Here is a 25,145-nt window from a genome sequence, read left to right on the forward strand (position 1 = left end):
GATTTGTAAAAGCCGTTTTGGGTAATATTATATGATGGGCAGGAAAAGCAAAGTCATGACCTGTCACTCTCTATTCTTCATAGGAGAAAATCAAAATTAAAAAAAAAAATTTGAGAGCAGTGCCTATATATGAATTTAAAGAAACAATACAGGAGTAAATCATGATACTCAACACTAAAGCTTTCTGAATTGCTACAATAAAATATGCTACATAAATATCTTTTAGCTTCCTTTTTTCCCCATTTTAGAATCAGGTCCCCAGCTCAGGCATAGTTTCAAGTACAGATGAATCCAAAGTAAGTTTACATTACCACCTTGTTTAAATAAAAGATTCATGCAATATGGCTAATTAATGATAGTATTAGTTCATCTTCTGGGATGTAGCTCTATAAAAATGGGGAAAATAAGGGCTCTGGAAGATGGCTTCTCATACCACAGAGCCTGTTTCTTGTTTGTGTTCTGCACCTTCTCTTTGAGGTTTTTCTTCAGCACCTTCTGTCTTCTTGTTCGCCATCCCCAGCCTGGTTCCTGCTTTTCCTCTGACACGCTTCTTGGGTCGTCTCTGGGCCACGTCTCAAGGGAATGATGAAAGGTCCACTCATTCGTGCAAGGTAACCTTCTCTTCAAGAGACTCTGGGAACTGCCCAGGAGTCTTTTATGAAAGACCTTTCATGTTTGTAACTTAGTTCTTAGAAAGGAGAAACCTAAGCAAGTAAGAGGGTCCCTAAGTTATCAAAACCTCTTTTAAGTGCCAAGAGCTCATTCTTAAAGCAGACCCATCTTTGAAGACGAGCCACTTAGATTCTGAAGACCCTACTTTCAAAACTGGGGGAACAAGAACAAGAGAGATGCAAGGAAGAGTGTTAACTTCATCCTATTTCCGGAGTGTCCTGCTCCAACTTTCTTCAGTGAAGTTAAAAGATATGGAAGGAAAAAAAAAAAAAAGCAAACAAGGAAAATGGATACTCACACGCACCCGCTTACACACACAAATCAAAAAGCAAAGACTCAGGATAGAAAGAAATAGCAAAGCCTACTCAAGAAACAACAGTGAGATTCTCAAAGCAAAGCAAACCAGAAGGCAAATCTCAAGGTAGGAAACGATGATAAAAGTTGACCTGTTCCTATTAATCATACTCTGTTCTCTTCCATGTGCTATCTGTCCCCTTCCATCTTGAGTGGTTTCACTTATTTTCTGCTCTTCCAGACAGAAAACAGATGGACAGTAACATGCTCTTATTAAGCACTCTCTGTGCTTAGGTCTGCAGGATACTTTGCTTACCCTGGAGAAAGCTAAGACAGGACGCCCTGGCCTCTCTGACCACTGCCGCCATGTTTCTCCAGTACCCTACCTAAGGGTTCAATGTTCAAGAACCAAGGAATAAAACATTTGAGAAGTTGTTATCCTGGCATCACCTGCCTTTTTAACATGGTAACTTGGAGTCAAAAATTATCCCCAAAGATGTGTGTGTGTGTGTGTGTGTGTGTGTGTGTGTGTGTGTGTGTGTGTGTTTCAGTCGACTCCCTTGGGAATAAACACCAACCAATTAATCCACAGGATCCAGCAAAACAACCATTTCCATTTTTCTTAGCCTCCTGCTCCCAACTCTCACCCACAACACATGAGCAAGTTCTATTAAAAATTCATCCTATCTAAGGATACAGTGAATCAGGATCCCTAGCAAGTAGTGCTAGAACATTCTGGTCACGTAGGTTGGATGTAGTCTTGTGCTGGGATATAAAACCCTGGAGCTGAGGAAAGCAGTAGTCTATCTTGGAAGCTATCCAGCCAAGAGAATCTGCATACCAGTAATGATATGGTGCCATTACCACATGAGACTGTGGTTATTGCTATGTAAGATTGCAGAAACGAGAAAGAGATTTGGACCACATGGGAAATTGCTTGGTTGGTACTCTTCTGCACAGAAGTGTTTTTGCAAAATATAAAAATTGTATCCTGTTTGAAGACTGGAGAGTATGAGCTGAAATTTTTATTTTTAGAGTGCTTGAGTTCTGCTTATTTTTGATGAGAGATTCAATTACAACAGCAGTAAAATGCAACCGTGAATCCTATTTTGGAAACATGCAATTTCATGGAAGTATACTCCACCCTGTCACAGCTCTGGGTGGAGGGAGGGAAAAGGGGGAGAGAAAAAAAAAAAAAACAATCCTCATGCCAGGAAAGTAAGTGTGTGCCAACTTTCCAAAGAGATCCTCTTTGAAAATCTAAGTTCACAAGGAACGCTTTTTAATATTTTTCATATTCAAAGACCTAGAAATAGTCTATCTCACAATTCAGGCCCAGTGATTACTTTTAGGTTAGGACTCTGCTCTCCCGTAAGAACTAGTGAACATAACTATGCTTGTTGAAATGAAGAAAACAAAATTCTCATTTCAAATTATTTTTGTTTTGTTTTTAATCTAAGGATTCATGTGCTCATTAAATGCAGGTTTCTCTGGATGAAGCATAAAAGGGTTCCTGATAATCAGTGTTACCAAACATTACAACTGGAAGCTGAATGATGCTATGAACTAGTCTCTGGACACTGCATCTATCTGGAATGTTCGTACCCCAACATAAGAAAATAAGACACTTTTCCAAGTTCCTTCCTCCTCTAAAAATTTGAAAAGGAAAAAAAAATTAAATGCCATATTGGGTCAAATTAATAGAGCATTCAGTACTTCTATCAGGGATATCAAAGAACTCTTTCCAAGTCACACCCCACAGCGTTATTGTCAACATTTGGAGATGCATCACTAAGATCTCTAATCTCTCCTTTTAATTCATGTACAAAGAATTAATCTCAGCACTGATACAACTGTGTTCTACCTGCAGGTCTGTTCGTTCTTCTCAGATTGAGAAATCCTTGGTGGTATTCTGCAAAGTAGAGACTGCACTACCACAGAACCACAAATAAGACACTAGGGACTCAGAGGCTGAGTATGTGATGCTTTGAAAATATGTTTCCCTCCCTTCCCACAAGCGAAAGCTTCATTCCAAGTCCAGATCAGCAGAATTGCCCCCAGCAGGAAAGAGCCATGTAAATAGCAAAGCTTTAGGATCTGATTTTGGTCCTACTTCCACCCAAGGATGCAACATCCTCAGACTGGCAGAGATAGGAGGGGTGGTAGACTTCTAGCACTGCTCCAAATGTTTGCTGGGAGGACCCCCCTCAACAGGGTCATCTATGCTGACCCTGTTTCCCTTATGAACTGTTCTGGGGCCAATGAATGGGGAATAAAAATGCTGTGACCCCCAGCGGAAGCCCTCAGAACCAGTGCCTGGGTCATCTCTGTTTCCCTTTGTTCTGAGACCTGCAGTGTCCAGCAAGGACTGCAGCTGGGTTAGCCTGTGCCCTGGGCAAAGACACCAGAGACCAAAACTTGTGCCCAGGTGGACAAGTGAGATGCACGAGAAATACCAATAAGTCTTTGTTTGTGAAAGCCACAGAAATATGGGGCCATAAATACTGCAGGATGGCTGAGCCAAAGCTATCGAACAAAGGAAGGATGTTTATAAAACCCAAGGCCAGGCCTTTCGTGTCTGGAAGAAGAACCCATTTTGAAAGTGAAAGACTTGCTCAAGGTAACACTGCTTCCTAAAGGCAAGGCCAGATCAGACCACAGCCAGGGCAACCACAGAGGCAAGGCGGGAGGGACCTGATCCCCAGGCACTCTGGGCAAACCCTTGATTCCACTGAAGTCTAAAAATAAAAATGAAAATAAAAACACCACCACCTGTGATGTTTACCTATGCTTCTGAGGAAGGGCTCTGATAATCAGGCCCTCCCCTCCCCTCAATTAGACTGTCTGGGCCACAGCACACCAGGCAACTACTGAAATGAGAAGCTTTTCTATAAAATCCTATTACAGGGTGTGTTTCCAACAGTGGCCCACGGACTCTTCAGATCTGGGTTTTTTCCTGGTAGTAGCCTCTGGATATTTCACTTTCCTCCTGTGTAAAGAGAAGGAAGCTTAAGAACCCCTGAGCATGCAATCTACCCACTTGCTCATGACCTTGTAAGAAACACTGAGGGATACAAGTAAAATCTAAAAGCAGGGTCTTGGTTTATAGGTGACTACCAAGGATGAGGGGCTATGTTCAGCAGCAAGTGGGAAATGAGCCCATAACAATAGGTATTCCTAATGCAGATTAGTTTTGAAAACTAAAATGCAGTTCATCATCGGGATCCCACATGTCCTTCCTGATGCTTGCTGTGAGTAGCCTCCACCTCTAGGATCATTACAAGAGCAATCCCGATTCATTTCTGTTATTACCCTAATAACACCTGATAAAACTATATGAACAGCATTTGTGTCCCCTGTGTCACTCCTTCTGTCTTTGTTCTTCCACAGTTAAAAACAGATGAGTGAAGCTGGTTGTTGTGTAATCCCAGTCACTCAGGAGGCGGAGGCAGGAGGATGGCAAGTTCAAGGCGAGATTTAGCAGATAAGCAAGGCCCTCAGCAACAAAGTGAGACCCTGTCTCAAAATGCTGTGCCTATTAACCTGTAGCATCTCTGGTATCATCACATGGCTCCTGTCTGCCCTTCCCTCCTCTACAGCTCAAATGCAATCAAACCAACTTCTCTCTTCCCATCCTCAGAGTCAGTAGGGATATGGGACATCATAGAGGCAGGACTACCCTTCCATTCCTGTCTTTGAAGTCTTTCCTTGAAACTAGTGGGGTTGGAGGACCAGAAGGGGAAAGATTATTTTATCATTATTATTAAGAGCAATTTCCTTTACAACTAGCCATATCAGAAAATTATTGCTAAAATGTACTAGAACCCAGTTCTCCCAGGACAGCACAGAATGTAGCAAAGAGCTGGCTCTTCTATTTTTTTTTTTTTTTCTGGTTGATGTTATGCTGTGCAAATAAAAAACAAATGTAAAAGTTTCTCTACTATAAAAGACAAAAAAAGAGGAGACAGAGGACAAGTTGTCCTAGAATTCTGGGGTATAGAAGAGCAAAGAACAATTTTAAATCTTAGATTGACAGGGATACCAACAGGAGAGAAGGGGCACATTCCATCCATTCCAAAGGGTGTTCACAGCTGTAAATCCAGATAATGGACAGGGTGGCCCACACTGCGGCGCTCTGCTGTCAGGACCAGATAAACAGTATGTACACAGGCATGCAACCAGATAAACCTGAATGCCTCCCTCCCTCTGTCCCTCGATCCTCAAAACCCTTGGGAAGAATTTCAGTTTATGACTTCTGAAGTATAATAATGGGTCTGGTAGCTGATCTATGCACTATCTAAAAAGCTGTTACGTTTAATGAATGTCCCAGCCGACAGTCAATTAAAACTCTGCACCAACAGATTACAAAAGTAACACTCTTGCCAGTATGCAAAATGGAAATAACTCACAAGGAAAAAAGAATAAACAGTTAAAAAAAAAAAAAAACAGAAGGAAAAAGCAAAACTAAAACTGATGAAGATAACCTTAAAAGGAAAAGTTTTTTTTGTATTCTTTTTCACGTCACAAGATCATACATGTGCATGTGTGAAAACAAAAATACATGCATACACTCCAACACATACAGAGGAGGTTTCCTTGGCAAAAGGTCAATTCCAGGAGTTTTTCGGCATTCACTGATCAATAAATACCTTCTTTTGCCAGAGACTCCTTGAGTTTCAATGAGTCAAAGGATTGCAATTCTTTCCTAAAAAGGACAATGTTTGTTTAAATGCACACAAACACACACGGACCTTAAGTACTAGTGAAAGAAGGCCAATGATAGCAAGGTGTTGCAAAAGAGAAAGGCATGTCACAACCTGATCCCTGCTTTTTGCTCTTGAACTCTTGCATTAATTATAACAAATTACAGGGAATCCAAGTTCTGTTTATAAGTACAATAAATTCCCTAATAATAGCCTATAATTTAATCAGGGGTTCTGTTTAAAAAAAAGACGACTCATTTTCTGTAATACATCACAGAGAAAGAGGGAATGCCCTGATATCACCTCTCTCTGTCCCCCTCCTAGGCTATTGGCTACAGATTCCTTGTCAACAATCCTACCTATAGGACGTGAAAGAGCCAGACGGGGCTCGCTGCTGTGGTCGGTAATGCTCTGACCTAGAAGACATGACAGCAAAAGTAAAAATATTTATTCTTTAAAAAAAAAAAATAGTGGGCCAAAGTGTTTGAGGTCAAAATAAAATCTGAGTCTGTTTTGATCCATCTTAAAATCTCCAATGACTTGGAAAACAATTTTGCAGTTCCTCAAAAAGTTAAATATAGAATCAGCACATGACCCAGCAATTACACTCCTAGGTATATACTCAAGAAAATTGAGAACACATGTTCACACAAAAACTTATACGTGAATAGCAATACTATCCACAATAGCCCAAAGAGAAAAATACCTCAAATGTCTACCAACTGGCAAATGGAGAAAGAAAATACAGTCTGTTCATTCAATGGAATATAATTTAGCCATAAAAAGGAATGGAGCTTCAGCATGGAGGAAGCTTCAAAGTAATGCTAAGCTGAAGATGCCAGACACAAAAAGCCACATTTTGCATGATTCCATTTATACAAAATGTCCAGAATAGATAAACCCACCAGAGACACAAAAGTAGATTTGTGGTTGCCAGAGGCTGGGGGGGTGGGGTGGGAACAAGGAATGACTGCTGATATTTTGAAGTTAGATTATAAAGATGGTTGCACAACTTTGTGAATACACCATAAACTGCTGAACTGTATACTTTTAAATGGTTAAAATGGTGAATCTAATGTGAATTTTATCTTAAATAGATGAAAACACTTAGTGATCCTTAAAAAGAAAAAGTCCAAACTCCTGACATAGCACATACCAGGCTCTTTAGGATCTGCTCAAAGCCTTCTTTCCATCTTCATGGCTCCCTATGCATCCAACACCAGAGCTGTGATATACTTACTGCATTTCCCAACCGTCGCCATGCTCTCTCCTGCCTCCTTGCCATTTCTCTTGTCTGAAGGCCTTTACTCAACTTGCATTTGCATAATCACCCAACCTTCCACATTCTTCAATAAACAGGCCCCTTTTGAGGCCCCCATGTCCTTCCTTCACCAGGCCTGACCTGCACTGCCACTGGCACCTCCCCCACTCCACCATGACCTCCCCATGAACCACTTAACAGAAGTGCATGGATGGTCAATAAATGTTTCTGAGTAGATGAAATACTGACAGAGAGACAAAATAGGTGCATGTGTGAAAAGAAAAGAGGGAGAGAGAAGTGAGTCACTTCCTAGTAAGGGTATTAGATGTTATTTCTATCATATGACAGAGGCACCTAAAGGCTTCAGAAACGTAAACCCATCACACATCCAGTAGGAAGCCTCAAAGAACTCCTTGGTAAAGGACAAAAGTACTCCCTTAGTGAGGACTATTTGTATACTTGTAAATAATTTAAACGGCTCCCTGAGCTACTGTACAACAAAGGAGAAACTCAGAGATACATCTTGGACAGGAACCAACAGCATCAAAGAAACCCTCGTGGTGGGCAAAAGAACCAGAAATCAAGGTGCAAGAAGGCTCCATGCTGATTAGCCAGACAGAACCACTCTTCTAAATTGCAGCTGTAAAATGTGGAGTCTTCTCCCTCTTACACTAGTAATAAATATGCCTTGACTCATCCAGCTCAAAATACGCACCTGCCTGCCCTGAAAATCATGTGTTCATAATATTACCCACCACTCCACTGTGGGAAAAGGGAGCTTAAATTACATCTGGAAGCAGGTGAGTCAACTGCCCAGAGATCTGTCTTTCTGGTAAAGAGCCAGGTTCGTGGCTAAGAAGCCTGCATAAGAGCCTGAGCACTGGTGAGCTAGCAGTTGGAGGAGCAGTATTAGCAAAATGCAGGTCTGAAGAAGAAAAGATATAAAAACTGACAAAAGGAGGCTGAGAGGATTGTCTCTGGAAACAGGCCTGAGCTCTACCTTAGCATGCCTAATTAAAGGTAGCACCTATCTTTTCACACATGAGCAACTGCCAAAAGAGGTCAGTTCTCTGTAGATGAAGTAATGTCCCAGAAATGAGTAGGAAATTCTGGCTATAGGCTTCATAAATATTTGATGGATGAATGAGGCAATGGAAGTAATTAATTAATTAATTATAGATCCCTAGAGACTATGATAAAAATAGGTGGTGGTGGGGGGGATCCAGGCCCAGATTAAGTCATTATGGCTAGACTCATGACCAATGACCTTGAAACTTAGTGGATAGGAGGAAACAAGAAGACTGCTGAGTGCCAGGTTTCTAACTCCTTCTGCCCTGCGTCCTGCCATCTGAGCAGAATAAGTGCAAGGATGGGCCTCCTCAGCGCTTGTCAATGGAAGGTGCTCGTCCACAAACTCTCACACACCTGCAGGACTCAAGCAAGGTAAGGTTCTGCATTAGCCAAAAGGCAAGTGACAAGCCAGACGGAGGGAGCACCTGCAAGCTGTGGGGACCTCAATCTGGCTAAGTGTTGGGAGGGAATGATGTCACTGTGATTTTTTTTTGTGTTCACAGTGAAGCAGGGAGAGTCCTTCCTACCTTGAGTCAATCATGTCTTTGGCTCTTGACACCTGAGGACGCTATGGGAGCAATGTCTTCTCCATCCCCTCATTGCAACTTGACCTCACCCAAGCTTTGGCCCTAACTAAGAGCTAGACAAGCCTAACTTAAATTCTGGGTGGTACTTGTATTTATTGACCAATCTTGAATTTGAAAGATTTCTAATTGCCAAGTGCTTAAATGCTGCTGGAGCCCACACAAGCCACACTCACCTGATACACATTTTCTCATTCACAGCTGAAATATCTCTGAACACCCTAGGAGTGACCCTATGCTTTAAAAGTGAAAATATCAGCAGGTCAAAAACAATGTGGTGTTCATCAGAAACGGCAAAATAGTTATTACTTCTGCTTGCAAGTCCAAAATACAGGAGACACTTCTGAGATCCTGCCTTAATTTCCATAGCATGGACTGGTGGTGAAACAAATGTCCACCTCACCTTCCTGGCTAGTGTGATCCACATGCAACCTCTTCCCCAAAATAGCACTTGAATGTGTTAGCTTTATGTTGCTGTGGTTAAAATACCTGACAAGCAGAACTTAGAGGAGGGAAGAATCATTTTGTCTCACGGTCAGCTGGCTCTAAGGCAGAAACATCATGGCAGAAGTTAATGGCAAAGGAAAGCTTCTCAGCTCCTGGCAGGTGGAAAGCAGAGAAAGAGAAAACAGGGGGGCCTAGGGACAAGATAAACCCTTCCAGCGCACACACTGGGTGACCAACTTCCCCCAACTAGGTCCTACCTTTCAGAAGTCCATTCGGCTATCAATGAACTAAAACATCAAATCGATTCATCTACTGTTCAAATGGATTAATTCACTGATGAGATCAGAGTCCCCATGATCCAATCATTGCCTAAAAGCCCCACCTTTGAACCTTACTGCACTGAGGGCCATGCTTTCAACACCTGGGCTTTTGGGGGTATAGACATTCCAGGTCCAAACCATATCACAGGTTTTATACATTTCTAATAACCTAGCAATTCATCTTTATTTTGCCCCATAAGTACCTTAAAATCAGGGCCTATTTCCCTTTGTTTTATAATTCACAGTAGATGATCCTAGATCTTGTAGCTGTGCAAAAAGCATTCTGGTCATTTGCTAACTTGAGGAAATCCAGGGGGCTAAAAAAGGGAAAAAATGATTTTTGGGGGGAAGTTAGCCACCTAAACAGTTGACATAAAACAATACCAGACTCAGTAGCACAACGAAAAAGCAAAATCAACCAAACTTCAGGCGTTACATAACAGAAAGCCTTTCTCCAGGCACCAAATTGGAATAATTCATTCCGCCCTCTATTAGCAAGGCAATTTAATTGTTCAGGCCGTTTAATTATGCATATCTATTTTTGCCTCCTTGGGAATTATTTAGGTTTTCTGTATTCATCTTCATATTTCTACTCAAAATCTAGTACACAGTGGGCCTCCACTTTACATTTACACCACGGCAAGACGTCAATACAGCCACATATGATGTGCAGCCTTACTGGAGTCAACTGAAAGCGGGTGAAAGAAACGTCATTATGTTTCTTGAGCACACTGGAAAAAATAATAAAAACACATTCTAGGTACAGCAAAAGCTTTGAAAGACTTGAATTTTCCACAATTGGAATTAAAGTTCATTTCTGTAGATATGAAGACATTAGAGCGGTTCAAGCAGTTATTAACTATGACAGTGCTTCACATTGTAGAGTGGGCTTCCAAGTGTTTTCATACTCACAACAACCCTCTAGGACAGACACTGTAATTCCCACTTCACAAGAGAAACTGGAGGTTCCAAGAGCCAAGGAAAGCTGCCACGTCTTCCAATGTTACAGCCAGGTGCGCTTTTGTTAGGACATTGCTCTTGTTTAGGAAACTGAAATAGTCAGGCATTTCTATAGTCAGAAGCGTCAATCTCGAGAGTAAAATGCGAAGGAAGGAGAGGAAAAACACTATAGGTGATAAACATGTTACAACATGAACCACTGACCATTTGCTCAGGTTTTAAATACTGGAAACGAATCATTTTCTCTTATAGAATCCTCCAAAGTAGCTGAGGATATCAAATGTGGCAACAATTGCCACTGATAAAATACCAACCCAGCAGACATCTCACTGCCCAAGAATCTAGTATCTTCCTATGCTGCAATTTCTGCCAAAATCATGCTCAATGTTTTCAAGAGTGGAAATGTCTCTCTACAATTTTTCCTTTCAAATCTCTTCTGAGGCTCTAGGATTAAAGGAGCGGGTACTTTTCTTGTTGAGTGAAATTAAAAATAATTTCACCTGGGCATCATGGCAGAAACCTATAATTCTAGCAACTCGGGAAGCTGAGGCAGGAGGATTGCAAGTTCAAAGCCAGCTTCAGCCAACTTAGTGAGGCCCTAAGAAACTTAGACAATGTCTCACAGCAAAAAATAGAAAGGACCAGGGATATGGCTCAGTGGTTAAACACTTCTGGGTTCAATCCCTGGTACCCAATAATAATGATGATGGTGGTAACAATAATGATTTTAGATATCATTTTTCCTTTTAGAGTTTTAGTTTTCTAACTGTTTCAGTCTCCAACCATAAAATATTTTATAACCCTTGACACATTGGAAACCTTATGGTAGGAACAAAAATTTCCTGGGGTGGGGGGGAATGGATGACCTAAAGTGACACAGGACTATGTATAAGTGGAAGGAAGATTTTTGTTTAGGACATTGGGACAGGGATGGTAGAAAATCAGAGGATTATAATTCCCAAATCAGAGAAAAATCCTCGTCTCTTTCATTCCATGTAGGAGACTTCTAAAAACGCACTCTTCCTCTTTATCTTAGGTTTGAAAAGCTAAAACTATCTTCTTAAAACAGAGAATGAGAAAACATTAACTATCTCCTTAAGAAGGAAGTACCTTGGCATGAAACTTGGAGAGGATGCTGGTTTGGGACAGTCAGTATCCCTGGGCATATGGCCACATTTAAAGGAAAGGATTCCTACAGAAAATTTTGAAGTAGGAATCAAATTCCCCCTTGAACAACAACCTCAGAAGTTTCTTCTAAAAATTTATGACTTTAGGAAATATATGAGCCCCCTATATTTTGTTAATGTATTCACATAAACCAACAAAGTGAAATCATTTTAAAAACCATCAAATTCTATTACTATAATAACCCAGTATTTGGCAACATCACTGCAAAGGCCAAATCAAGGGCACTTCCCAATGATCCCCTTTATAGTAAAACTGTCATCAAACTAAAGATAGTTACACTAAAAATGATCTTTGAGGCAGAGCTTGATTAAAAGACACGCACTAAAAAGATGGGGGGAGGGGACAAGTTGATGTAATTACTAATCTGTGCATTTTTTCATTTAAATTGTATTATTTTTATAAAGACTGCACCCTGTACACATTTCACACAGAACTAAACCCCAAGCATGTCTCCACTTTCTCATGCTAGTGAATTCTATATAACTTCATCAACTCGAGTGCATGGGTGTGCTTGGAGTCTAGCTGGCTCTCTCATAAAATCAGGATCACAGATTTCAGATAAGACCAAAGGAGACTTTTTTCAGAAGCTTAGGCAAATAAAAACAAACATATCAACGGATTCTTTTATACTTTTTCCTCTATTCACATGCTATATATCTTTTTTGGAAAATACAACTTGGTGCCTAACTTTATTTACTTTTATTTTTTATTATTTTGGTACCAGGGATTGAACCCTGAGGCACTCAACCACTGAACCGTATCCCCAGCCCCTTTTAAAAACATTTTTTTTTTTTTTAAGGCAGCATCTTTCTTAGTTTCTTAGGGCATTGCTAAGTTGCTGAGGCTGGCCTCAAACTTGCAATCCTCCTGCCTCAACTCCCTGGGCTGCTGGGATTATAGGTGTGTGTCCATACTCAGCCTAACTTTAATAATTGAGATAACTAGGGCACCATATGCTTTTATAATTCCCAGCCAGAATTTAATAAAAATGATGAGGCATTTATAAGTTACTCAGATATTTTAAAAATGTGACCTAGAGGAAGGCAGGCATTTCTTCTACTTTCTTTTACTTCTGTACCACAAGTAACCAGAAAATGCCTAGCACACAAAGATGCTCAGCAAATACTCACTGAATGTATGCATGAATGCAAAATTCAACTGATTGGTACCATGTCCAAAATGGGTTGCTTGGTCTAGGGATGTGGCTCAAGCGGTAGCGAGCTCGCCTAGCATGCGTGCGGCCCGGGTTCGATCCTCAGCACCACATACAAACAAAGATGTTGTGTCCGCCGAAAACTAAAAATAAATATTAAAAAAAATTCTCTCTCTCTCTCTCTCTCTCTCTCTCCTCTAAAAAAAAAAAAATGGGTTGCTCACGCTAACTAAAATATTAATTGTGTAAAACTGTATGTTACACTAATTATTTCATTCTAAGTATAAATATGTTACACTTAATAAAAACACTTTTTATTAACTAGTAAAGGTAGACACTTCTTTTTTTTCCAAAACATGGAGTTTTATAAGAAGAAGAAAATGTGAAACAGGTTTTCTTATAATAAAAATATTGGAAACTCTAGCATTAGAATATATTCTTCATTAATGATCTAACCAAATTCAAAATCTAAACAAGACATTGCATAACTGTAATTTCAAGCTATAGAAAGAGGTTTCATACTAGGAACATGTGACCCAATAATAACCAGAAAACCTTGAACTTTAAAACAATCTTTCTTCCAAGAAATCAAAATTTAATGTAATAAGATTTGAGGATTTCTCTAAGATAGAAATATTGTTAATCTTACTATGGTAAAGGAGATATTATTTAGCAAACTTGGAAATGACAGAGAAGTCCAAGATTCCACAGTAAGTTTCCAGGGGCACCAACAGTCACATTCAACTGCTAGCCTCAACCTTGCTCTGTTTCAACATAATTCAGCAAGTGGGAACAGGGCACAGTTGGCACATGCGTATAATCCCAGAGGCTTGGGAGGCTGAGGCAAGAGGATTACAAGTTCAAAGCAAGCTTCAGCAACTTTAGCAAGACCCTGTCTCAAAATAAAAAATAAAAACAGTTGAGGATGTACCTGTGTTTAAGCGCCCCTAGGGTCAATCCCTAGTACCCCCCCCAAAAAAAATAAATTCCAGCAAATGGGTATATTTGTGTTGGTGGAAGGGAAGACTAGTCATCCCTATTTCTATTTTATAGACACAGAAACTGGTTCACAACATAGAAACACAAGGCTCTATCCGCTACAATTTAACTACTTCGAGCCCCATTCTAGATATCCTTGAAGACCTCACACTGCAATATTTCCTCTCTTCTGTTTTCCTCTGCTAGGAATGCTCTCCCTCTACGCCTTCCGCCTCCATCCATCAGTGAAACTCTGCTACTGATGGGAGCTGACTTACCTTAAGGTACTTTGGAGACAAACCAGGCTTAAAGCTCCTGGTCAAACTTGTTTTCCTGTCCAAGAGGAAACTTCATTCACTTATCAAAACCCAATGTCTTCTTCAAAGACTCACTTCCAACGTTTTAACTGATATCTCTGGTGATGGTTTTTCAGGATTTCGAGAAGTGAGCTCTCTACATTTGATGTTGTTTGGAAGTGAAAAAAAGGCACAGGTTCAGGAGCAGAGGTGCCCTTGATACCCTTCAAGAGGCCCATGCAAGCGAAATCAATGATGGACATAATTTTTCAAGGATTTGGGAATGAATGGATAACCCAAGAACGATAGAATAAATAAACAGAGTAAACAACAACAACAAAAAAAACCCACCAGACATCCAAAGGTAAGAAAGACATTAAAGAGCAATTAAAAAGCAAAAGGCATGGATGGGCATGAATGTAGCTCAGTGGTGGGGTGCTCACCTCACAAGTGGGGAGTCATGGTTCAATCCCTAACACCTCAAAGAAAATAAAAAGAAAAAAAGTAAAATGTGTAAAATGAACATTGTGTTGTTCTGTTTTGTTTTATGCTTTTTTGCTGGGGATTGAATCCAGGCACTCATGATTGCTAAGATTGGTCTACCGCTGAGCTACACCTCCTAAACCCGTTCATTTTTAATACAGAAAAAATAAAGTGTGGCTGGAAACAGAAGGCAAGGAATCTATGAGAAGCAGATATTACAAATACTTGAAAATCAAGGAAGACTGAACTCATTGTGGATGAAGCTGGAGTCATCCAGTACAGGGCAGAAAACAATCTTCCTGGCTGGGGAAACGGGGAAGGGCAAAGCACAGGGTGACCCGGGATGCCACTCCAGAAGCAGCTGCCTGGGCTTCTTTTATTGTGGGCTCTGATTGATAATCATGCAATTGTTCAAGTCGGTTTTTTTTTGTTGTTGTTGTTGTTGTTTTTTGTTTTGTTTTGTTTTAAGGAGAGATCTCATCTCATTACTTCTACTATTCCTCATCACTACCAAATTCTGTTTCTTAAATGAAAACTGTTATATTAAAATCTGCACAATGCCCGGATGAGCTTCCTTCATAATATCACACGAACATTATTCTAAATAGTTAAAAATGTGTTTCATTCCCCATGATCAAAACCTGAACTGATTCCTAAGAGTAAAGAGAGGTAAAATAGTTGTGTGTGTGTGTGTGTGTGTGTGTGTGTGTGCGTGCGTGCCTGCGTGCATGCGCGTGCGTGCCTGCGTGCATGCTCGCGCGTGTGTATAAAATGAAAGTATCACAGAGCAATACATAGGAATATCTAGCCAGGCACAGTATGCATGCTTGTGACCTCAGTGACTCAGGAGGCCGATGCAGGAGGATTCAAGTTCAAGAACTGCTTCAATGACTTAGAACCTGTCTCACGATTAAAAAAAATAAAGAGAGCTGGGGGTATAACTCAGGGGTATGGCACCCGAGGCCCAATTCCTAGTACCAAACAAACAAAAAAAAAGATTATCTATAGTTCATTTCTTCTATAGATGTTCATAACTCTAAATGGGTTTTCTAATCATATCTAGTTTTAACTATACAATGTCTTCAATTAGCAAATAATGATATTAAATCAGAAAGGAGAAATGTGTACGTTAGAGCATGGTAATTAAATAATTCACAATGCCCTTTTGAAATACAGCTTTCCTTTTTCTAGTAATTTTTAAACTGCTTGCAGATAAATATTTTTGCCTGTAGATAAGTCTTTGTTGTTGTTTTTACATTAGAGTGAATTTTTTTGTGAAAAATTACCAGAATACTAGCTCTCAGGACAGTGCTTTCAGTGCTGCTAGAGAAAGTTTGCACATCATAAAAACACAGGTATGTGTGATCATGAAAAGAAACGAATGTTTTCACAACTTTGGTATTTGGTTGAAATAATTTTATTATCTCTAAATTTACCTATTATCTACTCTTACACTGATTGACATACAGAAACAACAACAAAGTCAGAGAAAGGCAAGAAAATTACTAAAACCAATTTAGGGAACATACTATACATTATATTATGCATAATGTACTATACATGATAGAAACTGAAATCAAAGGCTAAAAAGAGTCTGAAATACAAGAAGCACAAAGTGATCCAAAGTCCAAATCTTGGGTTCTTCATTCTGCTCATTCTGGAACCCCCCAGGAATTATTTAGCAGAATTAGTTATTTAGCACAATTCTTCTACTAAATCAAAAGCACACCAACTATTCTCTAAATTTCTCAGTCTAAACCAGACATCTCCTCTGCCTTGCAATTTCCTCTCCAAAATTTGCCCTGAGAGTCTCTAACATCACCCTACTAACATAAGCCACCAGTTATAGCTGAAACTACAAAAGTAAGAATTGCCTATGGCATTACTTAAAGAAAGATTTTAATTCAGGATGCCAGGAGTAGGTTTCAAGAACTGACATTTTATAAAACATTGCAGAGGGCTCTGAAGCCGGCAGTCTGAAGATGACGCTGAAAGCACCACTAGGCTCCACTTTTTCAGGGTTTTTGTGGGTTTGTTGTTGTTGTTGTTGCTTTTTGTGATGATGGTAGTGATGTGGGGGGCACTTGGGATAGAAATCACAGGGGCTAAACCACTGAGCCACATCCCCAGCCCTTTTTTATATTTTATTTAGAGACAGGGTCTCACTAAGTTGCTGAGGCTGGCTTTGAACTTGCAGCCCTACTGCCTCAGCCTCCGGAGCTGTTGGGATTATGGGCATTCGCCACCATGCCCGACTCCGTTTTGTTTTTTAATAATCATCACTTGCCAAGATTCCATCATCTCCTTAAATAATCCTTTATTAGAATCCACTTTATCTTTTCAGATGACACCTTCTTCAAGTTACAAGTGCTTCAAGATTAGCATCAGGTCAGCCTGGCCTATCCCCGCTTCACTGACCTGAACAGTTAGTTGCCTGACCATCTGGGAACTCCCCAGCTGCACCCACCTTGTCCTGTTTCCTCACACATACCTGATGACCTCAGTGTGCCCATGTTCTGCATAGGATGCAAGACCAGCTGGACACTCTGCAGTGAATCTGCTCCTTCCTATGGGACAGGGCTGAGGACAGGGAACCTCCTTAGGAAATCTATGTTTATGATACAACAAAAATTTTCCTTGAATTAGTTTCCTCAACTTCATCTCTGCTCTGGGCAATATAAGGGTCAGATCTGAACGCATCTTCAATTATATCAAACCTTTTGTCTTTGGGGAGCTAATTTTGGTTTTTTTGGAATTCCTACCAAATTTGTTCTTAATTGAGTAGTTTCTATTAAAATAGGATGTGGAGTGATATGAGGTTTGTTCATCATTACTTATGCACTAAGCTCTCGGGTAGTATTATAACATTTCAAGGTGACTAGACTGAACTACATTTCCTAGCATGTTCTCTCTTTCCCATAGTTTTCTGGTTGTTGTGGGCCGGAGACAGTCTTCTGCCAATTGTTAGATATACAGGTTGAATATTCCTTGTCTGAAACGCTTTCCAGATTTCAGAGTTTTTCAGATTTTAGAATTTTCATAGAGTTTACCAGTCAAACATCCCTAATATGAAAATCCAAATCTGAAATGCTCCAAGACATTTTAGATTTCAGTGCATTTTAGAGTTCAGATTTTTGGATTTTCAGATTAAGGATGCTCAACATGGGCTGGGGTTGTGGCTCAGCGGTAGAGCACTCGCCTCGAACATGTGAGGCCCTGGGTTCAATCCGCAGCACCACATATAAATAAATAAAATAAAGGTATTGTGTCCAACTACAACTAAAAAATAAATATTAAAATAAAGAATGCTCCACATGTACCTGAGGGATGCATCAGCTACACACCATCTTCCAGTACATCAAATTATGTGTTATGCCAAACACAGTGACAGGCACTCCCTAAATTAATCCTTTCAATAGTTATGCTAGTACCATGTCTGACTAATTATATAGAAAGAGACTGAATTTGGCAGAGTATATGGACCTTTAACATGAAACAAATACCTGAGAAGTCTTCTGGTTTCTGCTTATGTTCATTCCACTATAGCAGAGTTTTAATTTTATACTACATTCTATTTCCACCTATTATTTTCCTTGAATATTAAACCAAAACATTAGTTGTTATTGTTTGTGGGGAGGGTACCAGGGATTGAACTCGGGGGCACTCAACCTCTAAGCCACATCCCCAGCCCTATTTTGTATTTTATTTAGAGACAGAGTCTCACTGAGTTGCTTAGCACCTCGATGTTGCTGAGGCTGGCTTTGAACTTGCAATCCTCCTGCCTCAGCTTCCCGAGCCACTGGGATTACAGGCGTGCGTCATCACACCCGGCAAAATGTTAGTTTTTTGATGATTTCAGCAATCAATCAAAAAATACAGAACAGAATTCCAGCAGTTACAAAACTTCATCTTTTCCATTAGATCCTCCTCATCAGTCTGCCTCTTTTCACAGTGGGAATTTATTTTAGGGATCTCGATTAATGACACTGTCAAGTTTTCCTTAGAGCTATTGCTTTGTCACTTTGTCATCATCCTCAATGTCTTTACAAAATTTTTTTTTCTCTTTTCAAGATATTTGTGCCAGTCAAAAACATTTGTTTCTAACATTGCTTCACCTCCAGGATTTTGTATTGAAATATCAAGTGTCTGACTTGCATTTTGGTTTCACTTACGTCAAAATTTGCTGGGCTTTGCTCTGAATAGCAGTAACTCATTTTTATGCTGGCAGGAAACACCAGGGGAAATGTCTACTCACTGTCCCCAGCTGCAAGCACAAGATTGACAGGCTGACCTTGAAAAGAGTTGGGCGGCTGTAAACTGAAACATGTTGCTACACGTCCAGCTATGATTACTCCTCCTTGGCTTTCACAAACCACAACAGAAAGCAGGATCACTATTTCATAATCACACCTGGAAACCTGACACCTGCTGACACCTTTCTACTGTTTATTTCCAATGTCTCACTTTTCCACTCTTCTAAAGGACCTAGTGTCATATGAAAGCCTGACACTTTCACTATGGACCCAGAGCTGGAGATGACTGATAAAAATGCTAATTAAAACCCATCTGAGTTCCAATCTCTACATAATGCTCACTATTTAAAGGACTCCATTCAAAGAAGGGCCTGTTTCCCCCTACCCTTTGTTTCCTCTGTCTACACTACTTCCTTCTCTTTGACAAAACTCATCCCATCCCAATTCCATGGTGTCTCTCAGTGGCTGCAGGCAGAGGAGGGAGGATTGGCAAGGGTCCTCTGAGAGCTGGAATAAACCCCACCCACCCCTGGGCTCTCCCTTGTCAGCATGCTTGGTTCCTGTAAAACCATTCCAGGGATTCAACTGGCATCCAGGCTTCTGTCCCTAAGCAGCTGTGTGACTGTTGGCAGAAATCCCTTTGTTGTTCTGGTTCTGTATTACTTTACCTATAAAATAAAGGAACCAGCCTTGTGATCTGTGGGGTTTTATGTTTAGATGTAACACTGATTCTGTTAAAATGATGTGTCTCGCTAGGATTCAAGCTGTTCCTTCTTACATAGGCTGTGTTCAAGATTTAGGTACAAAGCACCTGGTATCCTTGCTATGGATGAAACCTTCTGTGGGTGTTCAGAGATGTGTCAGATGCTGAAAGCAATAGAGAGAGAAAATCTGAAAAACTTGAGCCTCATCTCTACAACAAGTACACAGACCTAGTACCCTGGAGGGTTCCTTATACAGGAACAATGTTTTCAAGTGAGTATGCACAGAGAAATTAGAGTCCCACGCGCAGCTCAGCCATCTCATGCTCTCATAGGCAGTTAGCGTCTTAAGACAGCTGGAGGGGCTGGGGTTGTGGCTCAGTGGTAGAGCACTCGCCTAGCACTGGGTTCAATCCTCAGCACCACATAAATATAAAATAAAGACACTGTGCCAACCTAAAACTAAAAAATAAATTATATATATATATATATATAAACACAAAAGGCAGCTGGACATTGAACGGCATAAAACCATCTGGGCCTCTGAGGAGATGCGGCTGACCCAAGCCTTCAGAGGGACTTCTCGTTGTATGGAAAGTGCAAGTACGAGCAGCCGTGACCTAAATCCCTATATAGCCACACGAGTCACATGAAGGAGTGAACATCCCCAACTATAACGCATTGGGAGTGGGGAACAAGACCAAGCCAGATAGCACCTGCCTATTTGTAAGGCAACTCAACTCAATTCTTTCAAAAATGATCCCAGTGAAATAAAACCCATCTGGAGATCAGAACCAGCCCTCTTGGTACCAGTTAAGAACCTGTAGCTTTACTGGTACTTCGGTCCCCTGGATTTCTTTGCGGACACTTCAGCAGAAGCAAAACTCCTTGTTAACTCTGATAAGCTATTGATGGGAGGTGTGTGTGGATGGATGCATCTCTTCAGCAAAATAATACAAAAGATTCCATTTATTTGGTGATCCAAATCTCTATTTGTTAAGAATAAAGCTTGTATTATTTATAAAAAAAAATAATAAACATACCTTTCTCAGGGACTAATAACAGCATCCACTTCATAGGGTTTAGTGAGGACTTTAAAAAAAGATAATCATTTAAGATGCTAAATACAGGGCTGGGGATGTGGCTCAAGCAGTAGCGCACTCGCCTGGCATGCGTGTGGCCCGGGTTCCATCCTCAGCACCACATACAAAGATGTTGTGTCCGCCAATAACTAAAAAATAAATATTAAAATTCTCTCTTTAAAAAAAAGATGCTAAACACAGCATCTTATGCATAAATACTAACAAACAATGTGTCATTATTACTATTAGGAAATTGCATTTGACAATTGAATAAAAACTATATTCTTCCATAAAACCTCAAAGAGGGGTCAGGGTTGTGGCTCAGTGGTAGAGTGCTTGCCTAGCATGCATGAGGCACTGGTTTGATCCCTAGCACCACATAAAAATAAACAAATAAAATAAATAAAGGTATTGTGTCCATCTACAACTAAAAAAAATTAAAAATTTAAAAAAAAAAACAATCTCAAAGAATCAGAATATCCTCAGGCTAGGGAGGGTAGAGGGTCTTGGAATCTGTGCTTTCCAGATTCTGCTGCTCTCAGACACTGAGTACCTTTGATGTGTGGATACAGTGCATCTGTCCCCTCCTCCCTCCCCACCCAATGTCCCAACACTGATATTTCCAGGGAAAAGGTAGAGCAGAGGATTCTAAAGAATCTGCTCCTTTGTTTTCCCTACCCCAAGATATTTTTAAAACCCATTTTTTAAAATCAGGATTTTTATTCCCAGTCCCACCCATTATAGTGATAACCCTACAAATCTTAAGAGTGCTCCATAATGGATGCCATTCAAAAATTCATAAAGCATACCTTGCATGCTTTGACATGACATCTCTTCCCACAGCTTCTGTTTGTTTTTCTCTCTCTCTCCACCCCTTCCTTAAAGGTAAACACTGCAGTGTGGCATCACCACTATTCTACTCAGCCTTTGAAAAAACACATTTAAGAATTTTAATCCATAAACTATTCCAAACATTTAATATTTCATGTGTTGAATGTTGAAATTTTTTTCAGTTTTACAGTGTCATAGTAATAAAGAAACATTTGGAATGAATTAATGATTATATCTGTGATAGCCAAGGAGCTGCTGGCCATGGTGGTACCTGCCTATAATCACAGACTTGGGAAGCTAAGGCAGGAGGATCACAAATTCAAGACCAGCCTCAATAACTTATCAAGAACCTGTTCCAAATAATAGACCATTAAATAACACATTAAGCATATCATTAAAATATGCAACAATAAAATTATCACCTTAAAGGCAAAGGTTTCTTTGATGTATACTATACCCATTTTTTTTTTAAATAAACTTAGCTTTATTGATGGGTAAAGCACAGAGAAGCATTCTTGCTTTACAAAGAGTGCAAATCAAACATTTCAGATGCATTACCGAATGCTAACAATACATGAAGATTCCCTTTGAAATATGAATGAGGGTTAGATCCACCCATCCTAAGAACAAATCACAAGGCCACAACAAGAAAAAGCAGAGGCAAATAAGTGTGGGGAGCAAGGGGCTGCCCTTGGCTGGCTACTTAGTGTGCAGAGTTCAGGGCAAAATGAAAGTGCAGGACCTGTCATTCAAAAATAAGAATTTTAAGATGGTGACAATGGAGAACTAAAACACTTTGGGGCCCATTCTGAGAACCAGGCCATGTACAACAAACTGCACAGGTCTCAGACCCACAATGCTGACCCTGGTCCTGGGAAACCCCTGCCAGGCTCCCAGGGCTTCACCAAAGCAGAGACAGAGCCTTCTCCAGGATGAAAACAGGGTCAGTAATGGAAGTTTTAAGGACAAATGCAAATACATCTTCAATGAATCAAAAACATGGAATTGAAGTAAAAGCTGCTTGAAGACACAGCTCTTTGGTGGCAGGAGTGGGGAGCACTGTGATTTGTTCATTTTAAAATTCCCATTGAGTAGCAAAATATCTACCATGGAAGGCATTTAGTGGAGGTTGAAAGGAAAAGGAATGCAAATGGTAAATAACCTTCTAATCAATATTTTAATGTTCTTTGGGGAAAGTAATTCTTCTCTGAGGTCCCTCTGTTTATTACTGACAGGCATTTCGTCTCTTCTCTCATCCTACATAACATTAACTGTACCGAGTGTTTGAGATTAGATCTCAGTATCAACTGCATCTTAAAATATCTAAAGCGCCTGGCCCAGACAACGCTGCTCTCAGTTGCCAGTGGAGAGAGAACAAGTTCCCATTCACCAGCTCAGGCTGCCAGGAGGGGGTTTGCCATTCTCAGCAAATTATATTATCCACAGAGAATTCATGCTGAATCTTAAGTCTGACTTGAAGGGAGTCCCTATGTCCAAGCCCACGGGTAAACTTTAAATATTCCATTAAAATGACATTTCAAAATAATAAAGGAACCAGAGGAACAAAATAAAGGGTGTTGTAAAAGGAAATGGAAACATTACCATAATTAGGGCTTTGAAAATAGACACTCTGAGCCCTTGTGGAAGACTAACTCCTCTGCATCAGCACACAAGGCAGACTGCAAAAGTCTGAGGGGAAAAGCAGTGGTGCTTATAACAATAGAAAGGTAAAGAAAGCTTTTCTAAGGTCATTGGAACTGCTTCCTGAAACCTAGTTAAAAAAAAAATATATATATATATATATTTATATACCAAATACCATTTCATCTTTCATGGGATGCAGGGCTTTATCTACCCTGGCTTTGCCATCAGTATGCCACAGGCCTGAATGTGTAAGTGCAAGAAAAGGGCCCCTCCTTATCACAGTCTAAAAATGCAATCACCTAACTCCTTTGTCACTCACTATCACCAAAAAAATGCACTCACGCTCATTATGGCACGTAAACAGCACAGCTTTAAATGTGGGCATTTATTCCGGTTGGTTGAAAGACAACTTGTCCAGTCAGCTCTTCCCAGATAAGAACCACGTCTAACATTCAAGAATGCCCCATACAAGCCCACACAGAGATTAAGCATTTTAAAGATTCTCAGGTAATAACTGCCAGGCAGTATTACCTAGCAGAAAAGACTACAGCCTCGTAGTCCAATACTCTGAAGCAGCTGGAGATGTACGCAAGAGTGATCCTAAGAGCAGGGCAGGCCCTCAGTGGCTGAGAAGCTCAGAAAACACAGAGGAAGCACCCGGAGATGGAGAGTAACTGGCACAGGTCCCATAGCCCTGGGGCTTCCTCCAGTTTACAACAGTGTACTCAGACTGTCCTAGGCAAGGGGAGAAACTGTGTTGGCTTCCGCAGTAGTGGCACTATGTAAATTCCGTAGAGGGTTCATCATCCCTAACAGGGTGGACAGTCCCAACCCAACAGGCAAGTTAGCAACATGTCCATGAAAAGGAAGAAATGTTATGTGAGCTCATTAGGACAATTAGAAGCTCCTTTGCACTAGGCAAACATACCATTCGTCAGTGTGTAGTATAAAGATAAATATGTTTTGGTAGAGAAAAATTTTAGAAGCCATGCACGCACTCAGCAACGGAAACTCTAAAGCCTAAATTCATTCTTCAAAAATTCCTTTTTTTTTTTTTTTTAATTGTTCTCCTTAGTACTGAAAAAACTAGAGAGAGACTTCCTCACTTGATGAAGACTTGGAAAAATCCCAGACCTAAACTAAAAGCAATGATTGTGGCCAGCAGTTTTCTGGCTTCCCTTTGCAATTGTTAAGTATCCTTCTGTTTGACTAAGAATTTCTCCACCTCTTACAAACCATTTTTTCTTCTTCTTCTTTTTGGGTCCAGAAAAGTCTGAAAACCATGTGTTTATAATGAGCCTGTTGCTACGCAGATCATTCAAACACATTACAAAAATCTTTCCTTTGAGTCAGGAGGGCATAATGGGGGGGTGGGGGGGTGGGGAATGAACTGTAGCAAAAGTCCCTTTGCTGATCAGAAAATCTGGCAAAAAGGAATAAGAGAAGCAAAGCAAAATGGAAAAAATTATGGTGGTCCCCCATCCCTTGAGTCATCTGAACCAAAAGGGGAAAACTAACATTTTTAAAGCCCCAAGGTAATATATCTTAGTGAAGTTAACAAAACTCAGTGGTTCTTAATCTCTTTAATTCCTATGGTTTCGTGACTCATCCCCATCTGTCCGCTAGTATGTCCTTTGTGCCAGTTTTTTCACACTTCTGGAATAATGTCCAAGTTTCTCTGTTCCCACGTTGATATGTACTCCTATGTGTATTCTCCTTCTGATATCTCTTGTCTTCTCATTCAGTTGTCAGCTTAAGGTAAGGTCTGACTTGACCATTTCTTCTCCAGCATGATCATGGATGTTGGCAGGCTTCCCTCGACGTAAAATGATCTATTCCCCAATGGTCACATCCAGAGGATGAGATGAGACATACGGAGTCAAATTAGTGTCAAAAAGGCAATGCCTCCCAATTTTCTAATTCAAACTGATTTGGAGTTGATAATTTTAATAAAGTCAACCACCCTATCAGACAGTTTGCAATTGACATCATTCTCAAATTTTTGTTGTGTTGTTCTGAACACCCTATTTGAAACAGAGAACTCTTGAACTTCCTCATTCTGAGTATTAAAAAGTACTGCCCTTGGGCTGGGGATGTGGCTCAAGCGGTAGCGTGCTCGCCTGGCATGCGTGCGGCCCGGGTTCGATCCTCAGCACCACATACAAAGATGTTGTGTCCGCCAAAAACTAAAAAATAAATATTAAAAAAAAAAAAAGTACTGCCC

The 25,145-nt window shown here is 40.3% G+C and overlaps 1 protein-coding gene across 3 annotated transcripts in view; it reads right to left on the reverse strand.

The window, feature by feature from the left end:
• Ptpn14 (protein tyrosine phosphatase non-receptor type 14) overlaps window positions 1–25,145 on the reverse strand; it is a 176,253-nt gene that overhangs the window by 61,639 nt on the left and 89,469 nt on the right. The window contains exon 1 of one of the 3 annotated variants that reach the window (XM_078022802.1): window positions 13,910–15,070. The exons of the other annotated variants lie outside the window; for them this stretch is intronic. The gene's annotated coding sequence lies outside the window, so the exon portion shown is untranslated. Of the gene's footprint in view, window positions 1–13,909; window positions 15,071–25,145 lie in introns of those variants that run through there. 3 annotated transcript variants of the gene reach the window in all.

The sequence above is a fragment of the Ictidomys tridecemlineatus genome, chromosome 10 (genome assembly GCF_052094955.1).
Source record: "Ictidomys tridecemlineatus isolate mIctTri1 chromosome 10, mIctTri1.hap1, whole genome shotgun sequence".
Classification (NCBI taxonomy): domain Eukaryota; kingdom Metazoa; phylum Chordata; class Mammalia; order Rodentia; family Sciuridae; genus Ictidomys; species Ictidomys tridecemlineatus.